Source organism: Nematolebias whitei, chromosome 1 (genome assembly GCF_014905685.2).
Source record: "Nematolebias whitei isolate Nwh7 chromosome 1, NemWhi1, whole genome shotgun sequence".
NCBI classification, from domain to species: domain Eukaryota; kingdom Metazoa; phylum Chordata; class Actinopteri; order Cyprinodontiformes; family Rivulidae; genus Nematolebias; species Nematolebias whitei.
This window is the reverse complement of record NC_056498.1, coordinates 12,854,332-12,881,373: the sequence shown is the minus strand read 5'-3', so window position 1 is coordinate 12,881,373 and position 27,042 is coordinate 12,854,332. Positions and strand designations below refer to the sequence as shown.

Sequence of the window (27,042 nt, the reverse complement as noted above, 5' to 3'; positions counted from 1 at the left end):
TTGTTTATCTCTTTTTTGTATTCAAAGGAAGTTGTTTGTTTAAATTGATTATCATAAAATAAGGGGCAGATATGATAAGATTTTTTTCTTCATCTGCCACCTTTCATTTTATAATTTTATTTCTTTTGTTGTCTGTATGTTAATTGTTTTGTGGTTTTTTATTATTATAAAATGAATAAAATAAAATAAATAAATAAAATAAAATAAATAAAATAAATACCTAAAGCAACAAGGCGAGAGCAAATGTGATGACTTCATACCAACACCTAACCTATAAGGATCACAAAGACTGAGAGATAATGTGATATATTTTAGATCTGCAAGAGAAATTGAATATCAGGAACCACCAATTGAGTTTACTTTAATTACAGCATAAATACCATACTTTTTGCTGTATAAGTCAAATCTTTTTGCATAAATTAGCATGGCCAGCGACTTATACAGTGAAGAAACTTAATTATGTCCCCCCCCCCCCTTTATAACCCAAATTTTGGCTGAGATCTGATGATTACATTCATTCTGACATGGAAAATATTGAACACGACCAACAAAGTCCATGCTCAATAACACTACCCTTTCCAGCCACTAGAGGGCACTCGACTAATATGGCAAGCCAAGTGTCTCATTAATAGGTAAACGTGGCTATTAATGATACGCTTGGCTTGCCATACAAAGCCACCTTCGTCTCACTTCAGAACTCCTGGAGCAAATGTCAAATCAGCTGTGTTTTGCCGCACCGCCCAGGAGAAATGCAGCTGATATGAACATTAAAGTGCATTTATTAAGGAAAAGTTCAACTGAGACATACCTTTACTATAATTTCTATCAAACAAATAATTGTTTTTAAGTGTTGATCTTGTTAAATTCTTGTTAAAGTCCTTCTGTGCAAGTTCACGCAGCAGTCATTTGGCAGCCAATCGATTTTTGGCGCAACACCAGTCCACGTTTCCGGGTGGTCAGCAGTGACACATAATAAATGGATGGTAAATGGACTGTACTAATATTTCACCTTTCTATCTTATTAAGACACTCAAAGCGCTTTACACTACGATCTGTGTCTTCATTTACCCATTCATACAGCACTCTACTAGATCTATACAAAGCTAATTGAACAAATAATTCTAAAGGGAATAATCAGAGCTTTATCACATTCATACACTGATGGGACACACATCAGAGGCTATGAGGGGTTCAGTGTCTTGCCCAGGGACACTTTGACATGTGACTGCTGATGGATTTTGACCCCCAACTCTTGCATTGGAGGATGACTGCTCTAACCACTCAGCCACAGCTGCCCTAGATGCGACTTATACAGCGACGCAACTTATTTGCTTTTTTCCACTTCATTAGACATTTTTGGACTGATGCGATTATACGGCGGTGTGATGTGTACGGCATAAAGTGCAATAGTTTGGACAAATGGACCTATTTTGCAGGCAGCTTGAAGCCTTTACATCTCAACTTTGTATTCAATTCATGGATTTTTTTTTCCAGTTGTTGAAGTTCCACAACTCAGTAATGGATGTTAGCTCCTTTTGTCATTTTGAACATGATTTTAAATGTGATTAATCGTGTTTTCATTTGTTTTTACTAGTCTCTTTCAAAAATGTGTTCCACAGGAAAGGAAAAATAAAGTGCAACTTAGTGGTGTCAATATGAACCATTATGCATACAATGTATCCAATAGCTCACATACTAAATCATGATGTTGTCTGGTCCCACAGACCATAACCCCTTGCCTCGTATAGATAAAGTTTCAAGGACTCCATGGTTTGATATTTGATTTTTGCCTTGCAGCCAGAAGTTGGTTGGTTGGATTTCAGGCTGGGAATATGCATGCACTCCTCATGAATGTTAGGTTTTTTTTTTGTAGTTTTTTTCTGGCTACCCAAATGCTGGAAATTAGCAAAAGGCTAGATATTAAAACGTTTGCAAAAAAGTCAATTATAATAAAGACATGATAAAGTATGGAGATAAATGGGTATACAGTTTGGTTCAAAAATTGCACAAGTTAGCATTACATCAAGTTGATAGAAATAAAAATTGCTTTACATGCACTATTTAAAGCTTAACATGTCCAAGTGAGTTTAAAGTCTCTAGTCTCTAAGGACTTTAGGCAGTCAAAAGTGTAATGAAAGCAAATTCAGTCTCAGCCTTCTTTAACTTATCAAAACCCAATTTTTAAGCTACAAGCCACTCCTTTCATTTAAACAGATAAGAAGTTCATAAAGTATGACTCCCTTGACACAAACCCATCTTGCTGCAAGATAAATACTGCAAGCAGTTGCACAACAAACACCTTTTTTTTTCCTTTAAGTGTCCTAATTTCTCAGCCTTGTCTGCCTACACACCCACCCACTTGGTCACAGGAGTTAAGGTCCAGGAAGTGAAGTAAGGGTGGAGGGATAGCTCAATTCAAACACTCATTATTCCCTTTTATTATTCATGGAGGCTAATGGAGGTTTGGATAGCAAAACCACCGGTAGACATCCTCAGGAAAAAATAAAAAATGGGGCCTGAGTGCAGGATGAGTGTTTGTCTCACCTCTGAATTGTTAATTGCCCTGTCTTCCTTTTAGCCTTTTTATTTTTTCCTGTCTGTCTGTTGCTGATGCTGACACAGGGCTTTAGCGAGGTTTGAATGAATAAGAGCTCTTAGACTGCTGTGTGAGTAATGAGACACTGAGAGCATCTGAAATAAATAAAACAAAAGGGGGCAACTGGAAGAGTCCTTTGCTTCCGCAGCTCTCCCTCACTTGGTATTTTTCCCTCTCCATGCAATGCAAATTTTGCAGGGTTTTGTAAAAATGATCAAAACACTTCTTCTCAATTCTAATGACTCTTTGGAAATGGATATCTTCCAAGGACAAACCGTCTTTAATGATATACGTTTTACCCGTGAAGATTAAAGATTGTATTTAGGTGCCCTCGCTCAATCTGGATCTGAGTGGTGTTTTTGTTCCAAGCGCTGCTCTAAAACGAGTGCTGACTGCTTGTGTTTATTGCCTACATCACATAGAGAAAAAAATAAATAAAAATCTGACTTAGCAGATACTTTCCCTTCATGAATTATTCAGCACTGGGGAGAATACTCTGATTCACAGTCATAATAGGAGGTCCTGAAATGGTAGACTGTCCCGCACTCCCTCATATATATTTCAGACCTTGGCAGAGTTTCTGTCATGCAAGACGCGGAAAGCCATAAATGGCTGCAGCAATGGAAAACGGCTGCTCTTAGATACAGGTAATGATGCCACTCCTTGTCTACTGACTACTTACTAGAACCAAGAGTGTACAATAACATGTTAAAAATGATGACAGGCTGATTAGCACTAACTACCACATATGCTAACTTATTATTGAAAATGTTATGGAAAAGCAAAGCAACACAGGCTCACATAGCATTTCAATTATTAGGGAATATTTAGACACAAAGTATTTCAAAAGCTGTATTTAAAAAAAGTAATATTTTGAAAACTTCAACTGTATCAAACCCATTTTTCAGGGTTCAGCGAAAAAAGATGAAACAACTTTTTTTTTTTTTTTTTTTACAGCGTTTCTACTACAGGAAGAGAGTAACTTGGGTAGGTCAAACTGTTCCCATCAGAAACTACTCTGCCGACGTGCTTTAGGCACATTTATGATCAACATTAAATAAGCAAACATATAAGAACTGAACATTTACCACTCCTGTGGTCCTTAATGGTGAAGCTGTTGAGGTGGTGCATCATTATAAATATCTGGGAACTGTTCTTGATGACAAACTGACCTTTGACCCCCATGTGAACTCACTTTGTAAGAAGGCCCACCAGAGAATACATTTTTTATCAGAAGCTCTGTGGTTTTAATGTTAATTTGATTTTCATGAGAATGTCTGATTAATTTTTTATTGACTCTTAACTTTCACCTTCATCTGTTGCTTTGGACTTTTGGCATACAGAGAGGAACAAACTCTCGAGGATTGTCAGAATTTGTAGTAAAACTGCTGGTGTAGTCCTACAGAACCTCACGTGAACAAGGCCAGGCTGATTCTGGCAGATCCCGATCACCCGCTCCATGGTGAGTTCAGGTTGCTTCCATCTGGACGCAGGTTTCTGCTGCCCAGATGTAGGACGAACATATTTAAAAACTAATTCATCCCTGTAATGATCAGGCTTCACAATGAACAGTGATGACGTCTGTACTGTTATTTTAATGTCTTGTCTAATACGGATGTTTTGTGTGCTACTGACTGTGAAACAAATTGCCCCTTGGGGAAAATAAAGATCCTTCAACTTGAACTTGAACATCGTCTGCGTTAATTTTGAGCATATCTGAGTACTTTATAAGAGTTTCTAAATGTGTACCCAAATAGCAGAATGATAACTGTGGGGGAAATTTACAAAATATAACTTTTGGTGCTATGGAACAAAGATGAGATGAGGCAACAGAAATGATAAAACTTTAGAAAAACAGGCCTATTATCATATAACCAGTAAAAAATAATTCATCCACAGAATGTATTCATTGGCGACACTGACCACCACTCTCTGCTGCACTGCTTCGTTTTACATCTCTTTCTAAGAATTTTAATCATAATGATCTTATCTACTACTGTGGCCATGTTTGCTGCTGTCTGAAACAAACCTCATTCAGTAATCACTGAAATCTGCACCATCCTCTAGTGGATGCATTGCCTGATTATCATGCCTAATGCATGGGGAATACGGAATGTGGGAAGTGACATTTGTTAATGTCTGAAATGAACATACTTATTTACATATGTACAGTAAGCATAAATTGACCTTTAAATTGGCAGCACTAATTAACGTTAACAAAATACATTTTTGAAATTTGAAAATCAATTTAGAATCCTTCTTGCATGCAATGCAAAGCAGCTAAAAGTAGACACCCCCAACCCCACCACCAATGACAATCTTTGGTTTACCTTTAGAGATAACAAAGCCTGGACAACTCAAATGAAAATAAACTTTCTTGGAAGACTGGTGCATTTTAAAGCAGGCTTTAAATAACTCTGTTTCTGATGTGATACAATGACAGAGCAACTCAAGCGTGTGTATGTTTCACCTCCTTTCTGTTCTCATTAGATGTCACCATTTCCTGGAACAGAATGTGTTGGCGAAAAAAAAAAAAGAAGAAGAAGAGAGAAAAAAGTTATGGTATTTTTCCCCCTGTATAAAACATATAAAAGCTATATCTATGTGCCACTGAGTTGCATCATTTCAGCTTCCAGCATGCCATTTCGCTTGGCACAGCAATCCGTCACATCAGCATCTTTGGAATCCTCCTTCTTGTTTCCACCTACACACCAGTACTTTTGTTTGTAACATATTAAATTGGCCCTGTTAGTGCTTTCTCTTTTCTCTGTCATTGCCTCTGAAACACAGAGTAGTCTGACGAAAACTATCCAACTCTGGGAACAAGGTGGTGTGTCTGTCTAATAGCCTCTTTCTCTAGTGCAGTGCTGCTTGCTGACTCTCTGACTTAGATAATTGCTGTCTGGATTCTCCCAGCTCAGCAGATTGCTCTGAGTCATAATGAGCAAAAAGCTGTGCTGCTGCACATGGCTGTCTGTGTTGGATATGTATGCTAGCTCGACTGCGCAAGAGGTATGAGCACTGAGATATTTAAAATAGCACGGTGCACCAAAGCTAATCAAAGGACTCAAATGATAGAAAGGAAACCAAAGACAACTGGGTACAGTATGATAAATTCAATCAAGTCCCACATTGTTAGACTAAGTACATGTTTGAACTATTGGAACGTGCCATTTACCATACTTTAACTCTGACAGCAAATATAAGTAATGTTGAACTGAGCCTTTGTCAAATTTCAGGCTTGGTTTTTGGCAGAAAGAAAATTGAGCACAGTGAAAAATACTGGTCTGTAACTTTTTTTTTTAACTTGTCTATATAGCACATATCATTTTTTGGAATTTGATCAAGAAGACAAGCTTCAAGCAATCTGGTTAAGTCCCAAGAATGCAAAAGAGGCAGTGGTGTGATAGAAATCATTATAATAATGCCTTTTTTAACAAGTGAATACTTAGTGTAGATTCTCAGTAATCCAGGGCAAGGTACTGTAAATCTAACAAATTAATCAAAGGCTAGTTTTTATTTTTATTTTTTAATATTTGATTGCTTCTTGAAGACATTTGAGCTATCCTAATTCAAAACTGTACAAAGTTTCAAGCTCAGCATGCTAGATATGAATTAGTTTTATAGATTTTCTTGAAAAGGCATGACATAACACATTTTTTAATAAATTTGTCAGTAGCTAGGCTGTTTGATTTAAAATAAATTGACTGAAACTGTAATTTTGCACTGAATGTGTCAGAACTGGCAAGTTACTGTTCAGAGAATTCACTGCAGTGTAGACTGTGCTGATGTTTTTTTTAATTTAAACATTTATTCTACCAGAAAATAAATCCCATGAGATTATTAATCTCTTACAAGGATTTCCTGGGTATGCTGTCCATCCACCCATGCATGCCTTATCTTTATCCTCTTCTTCCCTTTTCGGGTCACGGGGGTCAGTGGTGTGTATATCCAGCAGTCACTATGAAACAGGCAGGGGACACCTTGACAGGTCTCCAGTCCATCACATGGACACATAGAGACAAACAAGACAAACAACCATTCACTCTCTCACACACCTAGGGACAATTTAGAGTTACCAATCAGTCTAACATGCATGTTTTTGGTCTGTGGAAGAAACCAGAGTACCTGAAAAAAAAAACCACACATGCATGGAGAGAACATGCAAACTCCACCCAGAAAGGCCCCCGGACCGGGCTTTGAACCAGCGACCTTCTCGCTGAGAGGCGGCATCTCTATCAACTGATCCACCACGCCACGCTGCATTGATATTGTTGCTGCTCTGTACCTTTTTCTGCTGGCCTATTGAAATTCACTCATTTGAAATTATTATCCAGAAAGACAAGTTAGCCTGTAGATTAGATGACTCTGTTGTTGAGTACAGTCTCCAGGAATCATTGGATTAGAGTTGAGGTACATCTCTTAAAGGTACCCAGTCCATTACAGCAAAAGCTTCATACAAAGTGGAGCACATCTTAACTGAGCACAAAAATAACTTTCTCCAATATTGGGATTATGAAGGAGGTTTTGACTGCGGTGATTGAAACTCTGTACCGGGAGCACAAATGCACATAAAACTGAAATTGTGTCTGCTATTGCTGTTGTGCAACTTGGTGCTAATACTGTGGCCAGAAGACTGTCTGTGTTGTTCACAGATGTGGTTAAACAGCTGGGCAGGTGCAAATGGTTTTCAATTCAGTGTGGTGAGTCTGTTGTTGAGATTGACACACCCCAGCTGCTGTTTTTATCTGGATGGTGTTTGGAGACTTTTCCATCAAAGAAGAGTTTTTAACTTTGCTCCTGCTGAAACAGCAACTAGGGCAGTCGATATGTACACTGCCATGAAGGACTACTTTGTAGCAAAAAAGGTCCCAGTTGTAAAGCAGGTGTCTGTGACAACAGATGGTGCACCCGCTATGACAGGCCATCATTCAGGATTTATTGTACACTAAAGAGCAGACCCAGACTTTCCAAAGTTCCTGAACTATCATTGCATCATTCACCAACAAGCTATATGCATGGAAATTATGGGATTTGACCACATCATGGGGCCTGTTGTTAAGATCAACAACTCCATTCGAGCAAAGGCAAAGCAACATCAGAGCTTCAAACTGTTCCTTGAGGGATTCACTGCAGAGCATGGAGATCTGCTCCTCTACACTGACATTCAATGCCTGACCCAGGGTAAGTTACTGCAGCACTTTCTTTCTTTGCTGGGTGAAATCAAGGCTTGTATGGATGCAAGCGAAGGGGATAAAACCCTTTTAACAGATGCTGAGTGGCTATTTGTCATTACTTTCCTGACATATGTAACTGAGAAAATGAACCATTTGAATCTGCTGTTCAAAAGGAAATAATCCAAAAGCGGATTGGATATAATCAGTGATGTCAAGCTATTCAATGGTAAACTGTCATTATACATTCAGAAAAGGAAAAATAATAAATAAAGTGCTATGTGTTGTCATCATTGTATGTTCCCATACAAAGACAAAACTGGCTCTCTGCATTTAACCCAGTGCACCTGGGATACACCCAGGTGGAGCGGTGGGCAGCTATGTAACCGCTCAGGGAGCAATTTGGGATTGGGTGTCTTGCTCAGATGCACCACAAGATGGGCAATGACCGGGGATTGAACCTAGGATCTTTGGCTCCTTAGTTGGTTGCCTTGCCCCTACACCATCTCGACCCTCAAAAGGTTTCAGCACTTTTTCTCCGTCTCAAAGATGTTGGAAAGTCATGCAGGTGCCGCTGGGGTTTTAAATGTTTCCAAGTATTGTCATCACTTGTAATGATTTGAGGGAGCAGACAGGTTCTCTGACTTTGAGAAACTTTAATGCTACACAACATTTATGGCCAACCCCTTCATGAATGTTGATATAAGTGAGATATCCGGACAAATGGTTGTACTTTTTTGTGTTGATCCAGTAGAAATGGATAATGATGTTAAATCTCCAAAATAATGTGCAGTTACGTCCCAAAAGCTTTTTTCTGTATTTTTGGAACTCAGTTGAGCCAAATAACTAGAAAAAAACCTTCATGAAGCTGCTCTGAAAGTGTCTGCACTGTTTGGGTCTACATATCTCTGTGAGTCAACCTTTTCTGACATGGATGTCCTGAAATCAAAGTTCAGAACTAGACAGACCGATGAATATTTAAATGACTCAATGAGTAAACCTAAGTGGATACACTCCATTCAGCTCTCTTGCTGACTCCATATAGTGCCAGTCATCTCACCCAGTAAAAAAAAACAAAAGCACTGAGAAAATCAAACAGCAAACTATTCATGTGAATACAGTGATGTGGAAAAACAAGATGACAAGTGAATATGAAATATTTTGTATCTATAATTGCATTGTTTTGAACTTTCTAATATTAAAGTTTTAAATATGTTTTAAAATTCTTACTGCTGACTGCAAACAAATTTTCCCTTTGGGGGGGAAAAGACATCACTATCCATCCATCCATCCATTTTCTTTACCCGCTTGTTCCATTTTGGGTCACGGGGGTCGCCGGTGCCCATATCCAGCAATCACTGTGCGAGGGGCGGGGTACACCCTGGACGGGTCGCAAGTCCATCACAGGGCCACATAGAGACAAACGAGACAAACAACCATTCACTTTCTCACTCACACCTATGGACAATTTAGATTTACCAATCAGCCTAACATGCATGTTTTTGGTCTGTGGGAGGAAACCGGAGTACCCGGAGAAAACCCACGCATGCACGGAGAGAACATGCAAACTCCACCCAGAAAGGCCCCTGGACCGGGGTTTGAACCAGGGACCTGCTCGCTGAGAGGCAGCAGCTCTACCAGTTGCGCCACCATGCTGTCCAAAAGACATCACCTTGAACCTTAAATTAGTACCATACTTTTCACCGTACACATCGCACCGCTGTATCAGTCGCATCAGTCCAAATATGTCTAATAAAGTGTGTGTGGGGGGGGATCCATAAATAAGTTGCTTTGCTGTATAAGTCACATCTATTATGAGTCACCGCTGGCGTGTCGCATTTGTTATGTGTCTCCGCTGACCACCTAAAACATGGGCCGGTGTTGTGCCAGAAATCTATTGGCTGCCAAATGGCGGCCGCGGGAGCATGCACAGGAGGACTTTAACAGGAATTTAACAAGATTAACACTTAAAAACACTTGTTTATTTGCTCGACATTATGGCAAAGGTGTCTCAGTTGAACATTTCCTTAATAAATGCACTTTAATGGTCAAATCAGCTGCATTACAAAAAGCTGATTTCCAGCTGTGGGAGGACGCGCTGTGCATTTCTTCAAAATTTAACAAGATAACCACCTAAAAACAATTATTTGTTTGATAGACATTAGAGCAAAGTTGTGTCATAGTTTAAATGTTCCTTAATATATGCACTTTAATTGTAAAATCAGCTGCATTTCACCTGGGCGGTGAAATGCAGCTGATTTGACATTTGCTCCAGTATTTCCAGAGGGAGATGAAGGTGGCCAATATGGCAAGCCAAGTGTCTCATTAATCGCCACTTTTATTTAATAATGAGATACTTGGCTTGCCATATTACTCGAGGACCCTTTAGCGGCCGAAAACGGTAGTGGTCAATATTTTCCATTTCAGAATGAATGAAATTGTCAGATCTCAGCCAAAAATTGGGTATTAAATATGGGGGGAAAAACATATATTAGTCGCTTCAGTGTAAAATCGCAAGACTTGCAAATTTATATAAAAAGGTGCAACTTATATAGCAAAAAATACGGTAATGTGAAATACACTTTCTTTTCTTCTTCTTTTGGCTGCTCCCGTTCTCAAGGGTCGTCACAGTGAACTAAGTCGCACGAATACATGGCAATCGTTTTTAAGCCGGATGCCCTTCCTGACAGAAACCACAGGCCACTGAGCTACCACAGCCCTCTGTGTGGAGCAGAGAGCTGCATTATTGTGTGCCTGGGGGAGCAGATGATGGGGTCAAGGGCCTTGCTCAAGGGCCCAGAGTGGGGCAAATTAGGGTGGGGGCAGGTGTGTGTGTTTTTCCCACCCACATTTTGATGTTGTTGGTCCGGGGAGTTGCACCGGTGACCTTCCGATCGTAGACTCACCTTCTCTAACCTCTGTACCAACACTCCCCCTGTTTCCAGTAGTGTGAAATACACTATTATAGATAAATGTTTAACAGAAAATGCACATTCCTTTAAATTCAATGGGGTTTTTTTTGTGTGTGTGTGTGTGTGTTCAAGCAAAACAAACTTATTCTGATGGTTTGGCTTTAAGTAAGTTTAAAAATGAATAAAAATACTGTAAATAATACTTAATGAAGCACTTGGCCATTTTCATTTTGCGATAGTGGCTCTCAAAGGAGCAAAAAAGGTTGGAGATCCCTAGTTAAAAAATAAATCACAATAAAAAATAAACCATTAAATAAATCTTGTAAAACATGTTCCATTGTTGATTTGGTTTCCAGAGCACAGAGTGAATGTGGGCGTGCACGAAATCAGCTTCTATATCATTTTTTTTTTTTAAACGCTCAGTCAATATTACAAATTCACACAAAGGCATCAAAAACAAAACAAAAAATATTCAAAGTGCCCACTTTTGAAAGTATTCTTAAAATATCTGGGAGGTGCAAACGCAGTAGAAACTCTCTGTTTTTCAACATATCCAGAGTAGTGTAGATGAGGCCTGAAAATGGTTCTTAAAGGTAGATGCTATAGTCAGGTCCTACAGACAGATTTCAGAAACAACATTAAGAATCAACTGTGACTTTGTCAGCTCAACTTGTTGGTGCTTTGCTTTGTTTGCAACGTCCTCAATGGGTGTCCCGATGTATCAATTATTCCAAAGTTTTGTAGGTGCTCGGCTAATGGGGGCTTGATTAATGGTGAGGACTCAGCACAACACCATTAGCTTCCTGTCTCCCTCAGGAAAGAGCTGAGGGATTGGAGAGGAGGAAGTAGGGAGGTTTGGATTGTGGCCAGTGTACACCAGCCATAAAACCAAATGAGAAAAAGGGATGATAGGATGAGGTGAAAGAAGAGGAGATAGCTACAATTTCCCTGAAGTAACAACTCATCGTATCTAGGGGAGCGACTAATCTCCATGACACAATGTATTAATTCATCCTATGCTGAAGTGGTTCACTTTTACAGCCTGGAATGGTGGATTTTAAATCAAATTAACATTTGATGGGGCTAAAGATCTTTCAAGCATTAAAATCAAATTCATAAAGCCCACATTTGAAATACAAAAAGGTAAGCAACAGTTAGGAAACAGCAAATCGACAACAGAAAATGTTGCTAACTCGCACAGATTGGTTTGATTTCCACCCTTAGGCCAAACAGATGCCTCACTCTTGTCTGCAGATGCTCCTATCTGATTAAGTTCTGGCTGTGATGTCACTCGTCTCACACTTTATAAGATTCATCAGTTAATCAGCACTGCAGGAAGGTTTCATCTTTCGAAACCGTGCTCTGCATAAGGCGTTCCGTGATCTGTGCTGCTGTGTTGCGAGACAATTGGAGGAGTGCACACAGGCCAATAAAGTGATTCAACACCATCACAGGGCTCCAAGCACGAGGGGGTAGATTGGAATGGAGCAGATATGGAAACAAGGGGGCAATCATGGAGATAGGAATTCCAAAGACAATTTGTGAAGGAAAATGCAGTGTATCTCATTGCAGGAAGATATTGAAAATTAATACCCTGTTAGGAGCGTAGATTCCCACCACTTGCTGCGACAACTCCTCTTCCTTTTTACACGTTACACACAAAGCATGCAGTCATCACGTAAGGAATGATTATGATGTCTGATGTCTCGGCAGATCGCTGTGAGTTGTAAACACAGAGAAGGCAACACGCACACCTCTTGGATCTTAACAATGAGTTGTGCCAGTTTACGTGCCAGGCAGGCTTTGTGATTGATTCAGCTGCTGTCAGGAAGCGGGTTCAAACCGGCGACAGAAAACAAACAGACTGCAGGCGAAGAGAAAAGCAATTGTCACACGAACACAAAGGACCGGGGCAAAACGTTATGCTTGCATATATGTGCAGCCTAGAGACAAACAATCCAACATTTCTTTGTGTACATCTCAACTCCAACGCTTATTATTATTTTTTTTTCATTTAGCCTTTATTTATCCAGGTTAGTCTCATTGAGCCATGAGAGCTCATTTTCAAGAGAGACCTGTTTTTTTAGGGAGCACATGGTGGGGGTTAAGGGCCTTGCTCATGGGCCCAGAGTGGGGCGAATGAGGGTGGGGGCAAGTGTGGGTGTTTCACCTGCCCCACCCACAATTTTTGATGTTGTCGGGGCCGGGGCGTGAACCGGCGATCTTCGGATCACAAGCCCACCTCTCTAACCTCTGCCCCACCACTCCCCTATGGTAAACAATGGTAAACAACTAGTATTTTCCATCATCTAACAATGTTTTCAAATTCTTTTCATTTGTCTTGCTACACTTAGCAGAAGATTAACAAATAATAAAATAATGTTATGAATGAATAAATAACAATATGAATAAATTTATATATATAATAAATGGGGCAGCACGGTGGCACAACTGGTAGAGCTGCTGCATCTCAGCGAGCAGGTCCTTGGTTCAAACCCCGGTCCAGGGGCTTTCTGGGTGGAGTTTGCATGTTCTCTCCGTGCATGCGTGGGTTTTTCTCCGGGTACTCCGGTTTCCTCCCACAGACCAAAAACGTGCATGTTAGGCTGATTGGTAACTCTAAATTGTCTCTAGGTGTGAGTGAGAGAGTGAATGGTTGTTTTTCTCGTTTGTCTCTATGTGGCCCTGTGATGGACTTGCGACCTGTCCAGGTGTACCCTGCCCCTTGCACAGTGATTGCTGGACATGGGCACCGGCGACCCCTGTGACCCAAAATGGAATAAGCGGGTAAAGATAATGCATGGATATAATAAATGAAGATAATAAGAAAAGAAGCTCTACTGTTTATTATTCAGCTCTAAGTTTTTCATTCTCTTGTGAATTCTACAGATTAATGATCACCCTCTAATGGCACTGATTAAAGAAGAGTATTACATATGTCACATTACCTATATCTTCTTATTCTTCTTATTTTAGCTTTTCCCTCTTCAGGGGTCTCCACAGTGGGTCATCGTCCTCCATCGCACTCTGTACTTTGCATCCTCTGTCCTCACTCCAACAACCTCTATGTCCTCTCTAACTGCATCCTTCTATCTATTCTGTGTATTTTTTTTTCTTCTGGCAGCTGCATTTCTAACATCCTTCTACCAGTATACCCACTGTCCCTTCTCTGGACATTGTCAAACCATCTCAGTCTGGCTTCTCTAACTTTATCTTCTAGTTGTTCAACCTGTGCTGTACTTATGATGATCTCATTCTTAATCTTATCCATCCTTGTCACTCATAAGGAGAACCTCAACATCTTCATTTCTGCCACTTCCAGTTCTTTCTCTTGTCTTTTTGTCCATGTCTCTGTCTCCAGACCATACAACATAGCTGGTCTCACCACTGTCTTGTAAACTTTTCCTTTGACCTTTGCTGACACTCCTTTGTTGCAAATCACTCCTGACAAATTTCTCCATCCGCTCCATCTTGCCTGGACTTTCTTTTTCACTTCTTTACCACCTTCCCCATTTTTCTAGACAGTGGAGCCCAAGTACTTGAAGTCTTGCACTTTTGTGACCTCTGCTCCTTGTAGCCTCACTGTTCCACTGGCCTCCCTCTCATTCACATACATGTACTCTCTTACTATGGCTGACTTTCATTCCTCTTATTTCAAGAGCATACCTCCACCTCTCCAAGTTGTCTTCCACCTGTTCCCTGTTCTCACCACAGATCACAATGCCATCCACAAACATCATAGTCCACAGGGATTCCTGTCTGACTTCATCTGTTAGTCGATCCATCAACAGAGTAAACAAAAAGGGGCTCAGAACTGATTCTTGATGCACTCCCACCTCCACCTTGAAGGTATCTGTCACTCCTACAGCACATCTCACCACTGTCCTGTTGTCCTCATACATGTCCTGTACCAGTCTAACATACTTCTCTGCCACTCCAGATTTCCTCCTGTAATACCACACCTCCTCCCTCAGCACCCTGTCATACGTTTTTTCTAAATCCACAAAGACACAATGGAGTTCTTTCTGACCCTCTCTGTACTTCTCCATCAACTTCCTCAAAGCAAAGATGGTGTCTGTGGTGCTCTTTCTTGGCATGAAACCATACTGTTGCTCACAAGTAGTCACCTCTCATCTAAGTCTAGCTTCCACAACTCTCTCTCACATCACCTATATGTGCAAATGATTTTCAGTATTGCCTATCATTATGGAAAGCGGGTGATGATGTAATTGCATGAGCTGGTGTGTGTTAGTGTGTGTGTTATGCAAACATGAACCACTAGTTGGATTTTATTGGACCTCTGAATAAGTACTATTGTACATTCATCTACATCAACATACTTTTTTCAATTCAACTCATTCTGAGATGGTTGTCAGTTAATCGGACTTGAACACATAACTGTCTATAACAGTAAATTATACAGACATTGAATTATGATTTAGTTCAGTAGTAGCAGGAGTCTGCTCATTCAATATCAGAACAAAAACTTTGTTCCAGAATGAAAACGTTTTTTTTTGTTTAATTTGCTTGTTTTTTTTTTTTTTTTAGTCTTTTTTTTTTTATATAATTGATGATGTGAGCAACTCTAATTTTCAAAGGTAGAGTGTTTTACAATTTAGGTACCACAACGAAAAATAACTGTCATGTATAGTTTTAAGTCTGGATCTAGGAACACACAGAAAGAGTTTTTGTGGACCTATGATTCAGAAGTTCTGATTAATAATCTGGTACCAAGTCTTTAAGACTTTTAAAAACAAGCAATATAATTTTGGCTACATTTCTATATAAGAAAATAAATAAAAAATATGATATAACTGATGTATAGATCCTAAAATGAAAAGGAAGCAATGTCAAGTTTAATTTTTCCATTACATTCAAGATGGTTGGTGTACCTAATCATACTGAGCTACTGCCGCGACAGCTCAACACTTTAGTATTTGTATTGTTGCCTCACAGCAGGAAGGTCCTGGGTTCAATCCCCCAATTGGGGCTGGAGTCTTTCTGTGCAGTTTGCATGTCCTCCTTGTGTTTGTATAGGTTTTCTCTGGGTACTCCGATTTCCTCCCACAGTCCAAAAACATACATTTTAGGCTGCCTACAGACTCAGGCCTACCTTGCAAAAAAATATGTGATGTCACAGAGATTTGTCTAGTTGAATAAAGGTTAATAATAATAATAATAATGCCAAACCACATTTAAGTTCAGGCTCTGTCAAATTTACCATATAGTCATGTAGCTGAGCATCATACCCAACACATACTTCAGGTCCTTTATTAATCATGAGCTACAACCCTGTCTGTTAGTAAAACATCTCTTCAACAACTAACTAACATTAGCCATCACATAAATGGCTTTAACTTAAACGATGTGTTATATTGAGAAAAATTGGTAGGATAGTAGCTAAAAGTTAATTCTAGTTAGGTTAATGTTTGTTATCAAACTGTTTCTTGAACTAAAATACTTTAACTACTGTAAGAATTATTTTGTTCATCTAAAACTTAATGATGTCTGGATTCACCTCAGTGCAAGTCAGCCACCACAGCTAACTGGCATTAGCAAAGCATAGGCGCTAAATCTATCTGTTTTACAGCTATTGTGCTAAATTATGTGCAATAGCAGATGAGAGCTATCCCCGTAATGTACTTTGATCTCTAACACATCTCACAAAATCTCACATCATTGCACAAGAACATACGACCATTTAAAATGTTTGATCAAATTGGCTATAAGTCTACAAAAGAGAAGATGATGAAAGAGAGAGATGAAATGATGATGTTTATGAATTGAAAACTATATGCAAGGTGATGCTGTGGTTAGATGAGATTGAAATAAAGCCTTTTGACCATCAAGTACATCACCATGTCTGTCAAAAACCTAATGCCTCTATCAGGCTGAGAACACTATGCCTACAGTGAAGCATGGTGGTGGTAGTGTCATGCATGTGGGGGTGTTTTTCTTCTGCATGGACTGGGAAACTGGTCAGAATTGCCTGAAAGCTAAACGGTGCAAAATTGTTGAGATATTCTTAAGGTAAACCTGTTTTAGTTTTTTTTTTTAGAGATTTGAGACTGGCCATCTTTAAGCAAGACAGTGATGCTTAAACCAGTGGTTCCCAACTCCTGTCCTTGAGGAACACCATCCTGCATGTTTTAGTTGTCCCCCTGCTTTGACACACCTGCTTTTAATAAAATGGTGATTGACAGGTTTCTGCAGAACTCGAGGAAGTAATAAAATCACTGAAACATGTGTTACAGCAGGGAAACAAGTAAAACAAGAGGGATACTGTTCCTCCAGGACCAGGGTTGGGAACCACTGGCTTAAACACACTGCTAAAGCAACATTCAAGTGGTATAAGATGAAACAGTTGAATATCCTGGGACGTCTCAGTCAAAGCCGTCTCTGTTTAAAATACAATCTCTGGTTTGATTAAATGATTGTTGGACACAAGCATTACATTTTCATCTTGTAGGAGCTGGTTTTCCATGTTTGTTCATGTTGACATTATCACCTACCTGTTAATCATTAAGGCTCACTTTATTTAAAGACACAGAGCTCATTCAGAGCAGTCACCTGCAACATCCAATCAAGTCTGCATGCAGGCTGAAGCCTCCTGGCCCTGACATTTATTATAGCTAAAATTGTTGAGAAAGATACAGTTTTTCGCCTGATGCTAAAACCGCTCACAGGGAATAAAGGTCAAGGATGAACATGCAAAGCTGTCGCTCAGCTCAAATGTCAAAGGCATTGTTAACCAGATGTTATTAGGTTGAATGGTGGGCAAATCAAACCAGATTAGACAGTGGAGTGTTTGATGGCAGAGAAAGAGGTCTGCACCTGTGCCTATACGTTTTTTAGAGACTCTACATGGAGCCAGGTCTACTGTTTCCTGTTGTATCTGTACCTTTTAAATGGAGTGGGATGCAACAACTGGATTGCTAAAAAAAAGATACATTTTGACTTCAAGATTTAATCCATTTTTGCAGATGTTTTCAAATCTGAACAACATTCTACCATTGAGTTTTTCCAGATATACAAATGTTAGGTAAGGTTAGATCTTCCTCACCATCTCTTATTAGCTGTTTCACAAAATTTCATTTTCTGTTATCTGTTCCTTCCAAATCACAGCCTTTTCTAGCCACGTTCATTCCATCCCTCTATCATTTGCACACTTCTGTTTGTCTCTATTTGCTCTGTGCCTGTCATGATGGCTCTGCAGGTGTACTATAATCTGGCCCAAGGAATGAATTATGACTAAACAAACACTCGGCAAGAATAGATAGCAAATTGTACCACATGAGAATGCAGAGAAAGGCCACTGTCTTTGTGCTGTTGACTGGAAACTGACAGCCACCTGTTTGGATTATTCTATGCTCACAGACAGGAAGAGCTTTCCATGCAATGCTTTCCACTAAAGATATGTATACTGCATAATACTTTGCATGGCAACGTTTTAAACTAAGATGCGTGATCTGTTAGTGCAATGTGTGGCGATGATGCCTCTCAGCCAATACACCACCAAATTTGTGTTAGTAAAATTCACTAAGTTGTAGCGTTTTCTTTTGTACGTTAAGGTCAAGGAACAGTGACAGTCATCTTGAATGAGATTGTCTGCAAATGTTAATCAGTTGCAGTTGAGTAGACACATTAAAATCTGAAAGTTTCCTTAAAATCTGTCAAGTGGTTCGTGAGATATTTTGCTAACAAACCAACAAACCAACAAAGTTAACTCCAACAGTAATTGACAAAAGTAAGAAATGATGTTGCACAACATGTCTTAAACTATGTGTGGTGACAAGTGCCCAGGTATTAACAAACCAAACTATAATATGATAGTATTTTTTTATTTTGATTTTTTTTCTAAGTTCAGTCCACTGTGGCGGCCATTTTTAATTGGGTTGAGTCAAAAAGTTAATCATTGGTCCATGCACAGTATACACAAATATAACGTTTTAAAAATGTCCAAATATAGGTTTATTAGGCCATGCTTTGTAAACGGATACACCGAGATGGTCTTTTAATTTAGTAATGGCAGAATGGCAGTTTTAAACTCATTTTATTAATACTTTTATTTAACCTTTATTTATACAGGTAGTTCCAATGAGTCATCAGGACTCATTTTCAAGAGAGACATGTTTGGGAGAAGATGGTAAGGGTTAAGGTCCTTGCCAGTGTGTGGCAAATGAGGGTGGAGGCAGGTGTGGGTGCTTCACCTTTCCCACCAACATTTTAATGTTGTCTGTCTGGGGAGTTGAACTGGTGACCTTCCGATCACAGGCCCACGTTCTCTAACCTTTTCACTACCACTCCCAGTTTTTTTATTTATTTATTTATTTTTATTATATCTTGTGTTTTTCTGTTAATACTCAAAATTTAGGTTGTTTCAATCTCAGCTACAAATGTGCCAAATGTTAGCTTAATTTATGTTAAACTGACAGAAGTACAACAATTTATGATTTCTAAACATGTTTTCAATTCAATTCAATTCAAATTCAAATTCAAAAATACTTTTTTAATCCCAGAGGGAAATTTTTTGTTTTTGTAACTTGTTATCCTCATTTCTTTAAGAGATGTTATAGACACTGATGGCTGTAAACAGGAAGGATCTCTTGTAAAGGTCCATCCCACAGTGGATCCTAAGAAACTGGCTGCAGATGCCGTCTGATCCGTCCACCCAGACTCGGCTGGCCTCTCGGTTCCCCCTGGGCTGTAGGACCGCCCGAATGCCGGGCAGAACTCCTCCCAGAGCGATGGCCACTCCTCCCAGCAGTCTGCCGAGCTCCTTGTCACTGCGGACAGCCAACTGTAGGTGCCGAGGGACGATCATGTCCTTCTGCTGTCATGAGCCGTGTTTCCTGCTAGTTCCAGGATCTCAGTGGCAAGGCACTCGAGTACAGCTGTCAGGTAGATGAGAATGCATCCACAGAACATCCTTTCAACTCATTTGAGATTTGGGGCTGTAGTTGAGCTATTATTTGAGCTTTTGAGATGTTAATCAGCTGCTGCTGGTTGTAGAAAACTGCCTTGTTGCCATGGTTACGCATCATAACAAATGTCCAAAACTAAAAAAAGTTTCAGTAAAAATCCTTCCTGCTGCACAGCATCTGATACCAGAGGAAACAATCATCCAAAAAATGTGATTTACATCCAGAAAAAGAAGTACTAAAGTTTCCAAAAGTAAAATCTCAGAATGAAAGTAACAGAGCTGCTCAAACATGCAGCCACCTGGAGCGGCGCAATTCTAGAACTCTGAATGACGATTGCTGTGGTTGTCATTTTGAATCAGAGTGATTACAAATTGTTTTCAGTTATACATGTTCATATAATAATTACTTAAGAGTTTTTTTTTGTTTTTTTACTTCAGGGATTTATGTGATATCTTGCTATTGGTACAGAGAAACAAATACGCACACACAAACACACGCTTGCACAAAAAGTAGCAAAAGCATTATTGCTCTGCCTCTCAGAGGCGGGCAATAATACCGAGGATATTTTGTGTCACAGGAAAACATTTACTTTTATCCTAATGTCGCTACATTTCACAAGCTGTGCAGAATACCAGAGAACAGACACACACAGTCCACACAGAGGAAATGTGTTTGGGAATTTTGAGCGATCACTTCAGTGAAATACATTTCAGCAGGGTTCTGATGGCACCATGTGCCTCAATAATTCTGTTATTTACCTTCTGTAACGAGAAGCCAGAGTTCACCCACAGTAAAAAGCCTTTAAATGGTTGGGGGGGGGGGGGTGGGGGGGGTCACTTCTCTAAGCAAAACCTAACTGCAAGTGTAAAGAGTGAAGTGCGGGAGGCTGGAAAAGCAAAAGTTGATCTATTGCAGTAATTTGAAAAGAAAAGTTTAGAGAAGGCTTCATTTTAAAGGCGATTCTTGCTTATTAAATATGATCAAAAATGTTTGTTTGTTTGTTTTTGCTCGCTTCTGAACATTCACATCTGTGTGTCTGTTTGTTACTCAAATTCCTCTCATATACCACAGAATGCATTTCAATGACACATTTGAGGTGCATCTACAACTTATAAACTTCCAGAGGCCAATATAAGATGGCCACCACAGTTAATCACAATTGTCCAGACAAAATATGGTTTTAAATTGGTCTTGTTTAAAGGATCTATAGCTAAACATTGGTTTGTTAGTAGTTGTGCCATTAAAAGCACATGACAGATTTCACATGATATGAGATTACACAGTGTATTTTAGGGTTTAACTAAAATTGCTTCGTTTGTCATTTGTCATATGAAGAGAGTTTAAAACACTGATATAAAACCAAGGAGAGCATATGTATTTATTTATAGGTGTAAAGGAATACATATGAGTTGATGATGCTTATTTACATTATAGCGATCATCATCATACGGTCTTGAGATTTTATTTGTGTGCATGGGGGCCAAAAGACACGAAAAACAAGGACATTTTTCTGCAAATTCTATTTTGTCAAAAGTCAAATTTTTGACTCCCATGTATAGAAATAAAATTTCAATTTGTGTCTTGTGAACATTCATTCAACCTTTATTTATACGGGTTAATCATTGAGCCTCTGGGACACCTGATTTTAACAAAGAGTGATGACAACAGTAGATAATCATGAAAATCATATAAATTGAGAATAACAAATTAAAAACATGTATTTAAAACAAAAACTAAAACAGCTAGGATGTGAGACGATTTAGAAAACTAAAAACAGGAACGTGTCTGCATTGTTTATTTCCCAGGAACTTATCAGATGTTTGAAGCCACTTAGAGAGGTCAAGGTCGAGAGCTTCAGATCTTTTTGTAAGATATTCCAGGAAACAGGAGCGGAGTAGGAGAAGGCCCTTTTACATAGTTCAGTCCTCACTGAGGGAACACTGCAGGTAATAATGTCCTGAGAGCGCACGCTGTAGCTGCACTCACGCAGAGACATGTAGGAGGAGATGTATGAAGGCAGCAGACCAAGAAGTGATTTACAGATGAAAATGTACCAGTGAGAGAGTCTGTGTGAAGTTAATGATGACCAGTTAACCAGTGAATACTGGGTGCAGTGGTGGGTACGATAATCGCAGCCAGTTATGAATCTTAGTGCACCATGATAGACAGCACCCAACATCTGCAGAGTGCTTGTAGGAGCGTTCATGTAAACATAGTCAATGGAGGAGTTTAAGACAAGTTTGAAACGGAACAAATCAGACTGGAAAATGACAAAAGTGGATTGCAAAAGCTGGAAAACCTTAGCAACTGTTTTAGCTCGACAATAAACAACATGAAACAACAATAAACATGCCCTCCCTGCTCAAACTGCTGCCCCTGCGACCCGACTTCAGAACATGTGGAAGATGGATGGATGGATGTATGGATGGATGTATGTATGGATGGATGTATGTATGGATGGATGGATGTATGTATGTATGTATGTATGGATGTATGTATGTATGTATGGATGGATGGATGGATGGATGGATGGATGGATGGATGGTTCTACGCTTTGCTGAATTCATCATGTCCTGGATGACTGTGAATCTTCATCAGCATATGGTTCGACTGTACTTCAAATATTATTTGTGTAATCAATGCTACCATCAAACTTGAAAGTACTTTTTGTAAATGAACTCATGTATCTCTTCTTGTTAAGATGATGAATTATTATATATCAAGGTATATATGTGTATTTGTAAAATTTGCATAAGGAAATGAATTATATCCCTAATGGTAATGAGCAGACTTCTAATGCCTCACACATGGCTGGTCTGTGGTTCTTTAGTGTTTTTTTTTTTTTTTTTACTTTAGGTAATATTGTAGGTGAGAAAAAGTGCAGAGTAAAAGCCATGGACAAAAACTGCACTTCCCAGTACAAAAATGGCAAACAATCAAACAAAAAAACAAACAAAAAACATAACAGATGTGTAATCATGCCATATTTAGGCATTTAATCTTGGCTTACTTTCTCCACATGTCTCCCATTTGATTAATCAGGAGGTGTCTGTTCTAACTAGCCCTCCCCCTATCTGTTAAAAAAATACATTAATAGGGTTGTAACCAGTTTTATATGGAGCAAAATACCTCCCAAAAACTAAATTAAAAAGCCACAAAAAGAGAACAAAATCTACAAGATGTGGATTTTTAATTAAAAGTTTTCTTCAAGTTCAGTTAAAAAAGTAGAATAGGGATACATACTGATTTGAGTATTTTCACAATTGGAACTTATTTTTGGTGTTAAGAGCTGCCCATCTTATTTTTACTTTACACTGTAAAACACACCTCCACACCTGCTGCAGATCTCAATAGTGACCAATTAACCAATGACAATGGCTTTTTGAAACAAATCCTCTTTTTTTTCCAAGAAGGCGATCACAAGGTTATAGTTTTGTCTGTCTAAATGCCTCTAAACAGAGTGTGCACTATTCATTATCTGTTGTGACTAATCTCAACATCTCACTAACACCAGCTGTGTTTTTAGTCTGCACCACAACCTGCTTTGAGTCTAAAGAACACTGTGGCCCAAAGTAATTTACTTAGGTGCATTTTTAGGTTCTGCAAAATTATTTAATTTACACATCTAAGTGAGATTTGTACCGAACTGTCTGTGCATGTGCTTTTTGCTTACAATGAATAAGGTATATAATTATGCATTATAATGGAAACCCATCCATGCCTATATAAATATTAGTCACATCCAATTTGATCTGATTCTCAAAGACCATCATTGCCCAGGACATACAGTAAGAATAAAATATCACCAAAGAACTACTGGCAATTGCATATCAGGAGAAGAAAAGGAGGATGAGGAGCACTATGATGCATTGTTGCCTTCACAAAAAGAGCTGGCATGTTAGGAAAGGTATAATTCATCCCTTTTCCAGTGATGACACTTTTCTTTCTCCTTGTCACTTTTGTGCCTGCTGTGTTTGTGGTGCACAACCATATTTAGAATGATCAGGACGACAACTGCGATTCAATAACAAGAGTGTGAACTGCTTCATGGGTATTTTTGCCCCATCATACAATTAGCACTTCTTCCTTTGAGAGACAGAGCAAATAATGGGCACAAGTGATGAGCATAAAGTGAATCCAAAAAGACATGCTGAACATATTGAAACCAGGCCTGTTTGTTTGCAACACATACATTTGTAGTTGTAAATGTGCATGCTCTCTGCATGGGTGAAACTTTGGACTGTAAAATATATGGTGGCCAACACAAACGTGCTGCAAACAGCTTAACGCACAGCAGTTAAAATGCATTGCAAACACATGAATGACGCAAACTCTAAAACAAACAAACAAACAAACAAACAAAAAATACAAATCCAACTGTAAAATGTTGTGATAGAAAAAATAGAAGAAAAAAAAATACAACCAAAAAAATAAAAAGAATGCAAAGGAAAAATGCTGCAAATACAAATAGCACTAACACTTAAAACACCAAAATAACTCCAAGTAAGAAATGCTACAAACTCACTCTGAAAAAATGGAAGTTCACCAGACCACTGGGGCTCGATCACTAAGTCATATGGGAACAGACCCCTGTAAATACATTACAGCTGAAAAACATAATTTTATTCTACCTGGTTTGGTGGTTGTTAACACTGTTTTTATTTGTACAGTTCCTCAGATCATATGTTGTTTTATTCAATAGCTCACATTGGACAGCAATGAAGAGAATATTTATGTTGCGTATAGACCCTGTGTGTCTTAGATAAGGAAAGCACATGCTTTATGATTATTCCTTGTATTTCATGGTAAGCTTACTTTGTTAGTTTTTGTTAGTTTTATCCATCCTGCCTGGACTCTCTTTTTCACCTCTTTACCACACTCCCCATTTTCCTGGACAGTGGAACCAAGTAACATTTCTAAGTGGCCTGGCCCGCTCAGTGATTACCGAGGGGCCCCCTCCTTTCTATTTCTGATGCTTTCACGGCAGAGCAGAGACGCAAAATAGGCGGGCACACAACCTGTTGTGTGTCTCTGCTCTACTGTGACTGACAGCCTTAGAAAGAGAAAGAAGGGGTGTGGTCTGTCTTTCCCCATCACTGCTGTGGGACCTTCAGTTAGGTGGATACCAGAGTGAGCGACATGGATTGTTTATTTAAAATAATGAAGCACAACCTGAACTGAGCCTTTAATCCCCCATGGTGATCACTGAGCGGGCCAGGCCACCGGGAAATGCCCCGGTGCTTCCGATGTCCAGTCCACCCCCGGTCACGCTGATTGGATCAGTAACTGTAGCATCATACTGTCCTGTCTTTCACTGTGCTCTTTTAGCATGTTTAAAGAGTTTAGAACGCTTTTAAGAAAATTACAAGAGTGTGGGAAGGGTTTATAAAGCCTTAATATATATATAAATACTAAAATAAATATAACATCCATACTTTACAGATTTTCACCTAGCGCGGGGGTGTCTGGAACGTAATTAGTGAGGGACTACTCAAGTATAGTAAACTATTCTCTAAGCCCGACTTCCCACAGTTTGCATCTCTACATGTCCTTGACTGCTTAAGTGCAAGTTCCTGACAACCTGCTTTAAGGGCTGGATGAGGTTCGACAGCAAGCCACTTGTGGAGGTTACAATGTACCAGTGACTCAGTCTAGATTTCAATTTCAAAACAATCTCTATTGCAGTGTTAGGTCTATGTTAGTTTGAATTTAGATTTACAATAAAAAAGTTGATAAACTGTTTATTTATGTTCAATCTTCACAGTACTATGCATCCAAAAAAACAGAACTCAAATCTATTTAAGGAACAACTTAATATTCTCCAAGCGGGAAGAGGAAAATGGGGTCATACAAAAAATAAAAGTTAAGATCCACTGACCTAAAGTGTCTACAACACTGCTTATGGAGTTCTGCCAGTAAGCTAACTTGAATAAAGAAAGGTTAGCAGCCCTTGGGGTTGGGGTCCATTTGTAGAGGCACTGATCTGGGCTTTCCAGTCCAGCCAGCTCAATTTATATCACACCTTGGTGCAAGAGATTATTACAGAGCTTTGGATCCCTAGCACTCCAAAGACTTTTGCATGATTCACTGTCTGCTCAAGCAAGTCAAGCTGGTCCCAAGCCTATTGCTGGCCAGAGTCCACCTAATGACAGAAAATAAATCTTGCCGATGAGTGATGAAGGCGTTAAATGAAGCTGTGTGGAAGAATATTGAGGTTGGCCCCCTGTGAGTGGAGCACGGGCCTTGTAATTTGTATACCTGCATATCAGTGACAAAGGGACAAGCGGAGGGTTGAAACCCATAAGCCTGTTCGACTGTGACAGGCCTCTGAAAGCCTAATAGTGTTCCAGAGAGGTTTTACTATTCTTACTGAAAAGTGCTTTATAGTAAGCAAAATGCAAATAATGTGAAAAAATCTGCTCAAGGACATTTTTCAGTGAACAGCTGGTGTAGATGCCGCGACAGCTTAGAAGACCTGTACAGAAAGAAACACATACCACATGCAAAAACATGTGAAATTAGTGTGATATTTCTTAAACATGTTTTGCATGTTTCTTGTCTAAATTTGGAACGAAAAGACATAAAGTCCCCCCCCCCCACACACACACACACACAGTCCATTTTCTAGTTAGTTGTACACAGATCATGTCTGACCAACGATAAATCTGATCGATCCAGATGTTCACATTGACATTACAGTAGTCCCTTGATTATCACGGGAGTTACGTTCCACTCATCACCCCGATAAGTGAAAAATCATAAAGTAGGAACACTATATTTATTTTAGTATTTATATATATATTAAGGATTTATAAAGCCTTCCCACAGTCTTGGAATATTCTAAATTCTTAAACCTACATACTTTTAACAACATATGTACATGTACTATACAGTACTGTAAATATGTATATGAGGAACTCACCAGCTCTGCAGACCAGCAGCTCGGTTCTGGTTGGGCTCGGTTCCAATTTGGCAGACCTACCCTGCAGTGGCGAAGCCCACTGCCCCACCCAGGTTGATGTGGACGTGGAACATTGAACTTCAGGCTTTAAAAAAAAAAACTTTTCTGACAGTTCAGATAGTTACTTCTGACTTTGCGTTGCAAAACTATCCCTCCATTTTGGCAGAAATCAGCAGCTGGATGTCCTTCTGGCTTCTGGGAAGTGTAGTTGCATTACAATAAAGGCTTATTGAAAGAAAATTACAAATGGCGGCACCTGTCCGAAGCATTTTTTTTCATTAACTTTTTATCTCGTACTGTCCCAATCACATGAGTAATATTAAAGTTGACAATGGTGTGTCGTGAATAATCTTACGTTGAAAAACCACGCAAGAGCGAGGGACTGCTGTACTCTCAACCCCACAAAAAAAAAAATGCTTGTTTGGATCTGGATGGATGGATGGATGGATGGATGGATGGATGGATGGATGGATGG

At 39.3% G+C, this 27,042-nt stretch overlaps 1 protein-coding gene across 1 annotated transcript in view; it reads right to left on the bottom strand.

The window, feature by feature from the left end:
* Nucleotides 1–27,042, bottom strand: part of LOC119414734 (neurexin-2) — a 1,264,057-nt gene that overhangs the window by 939,392 nt on the left and 297,623 nt on the right. The gene's annotated exons all lie outside the window — the stretch shown is intronic.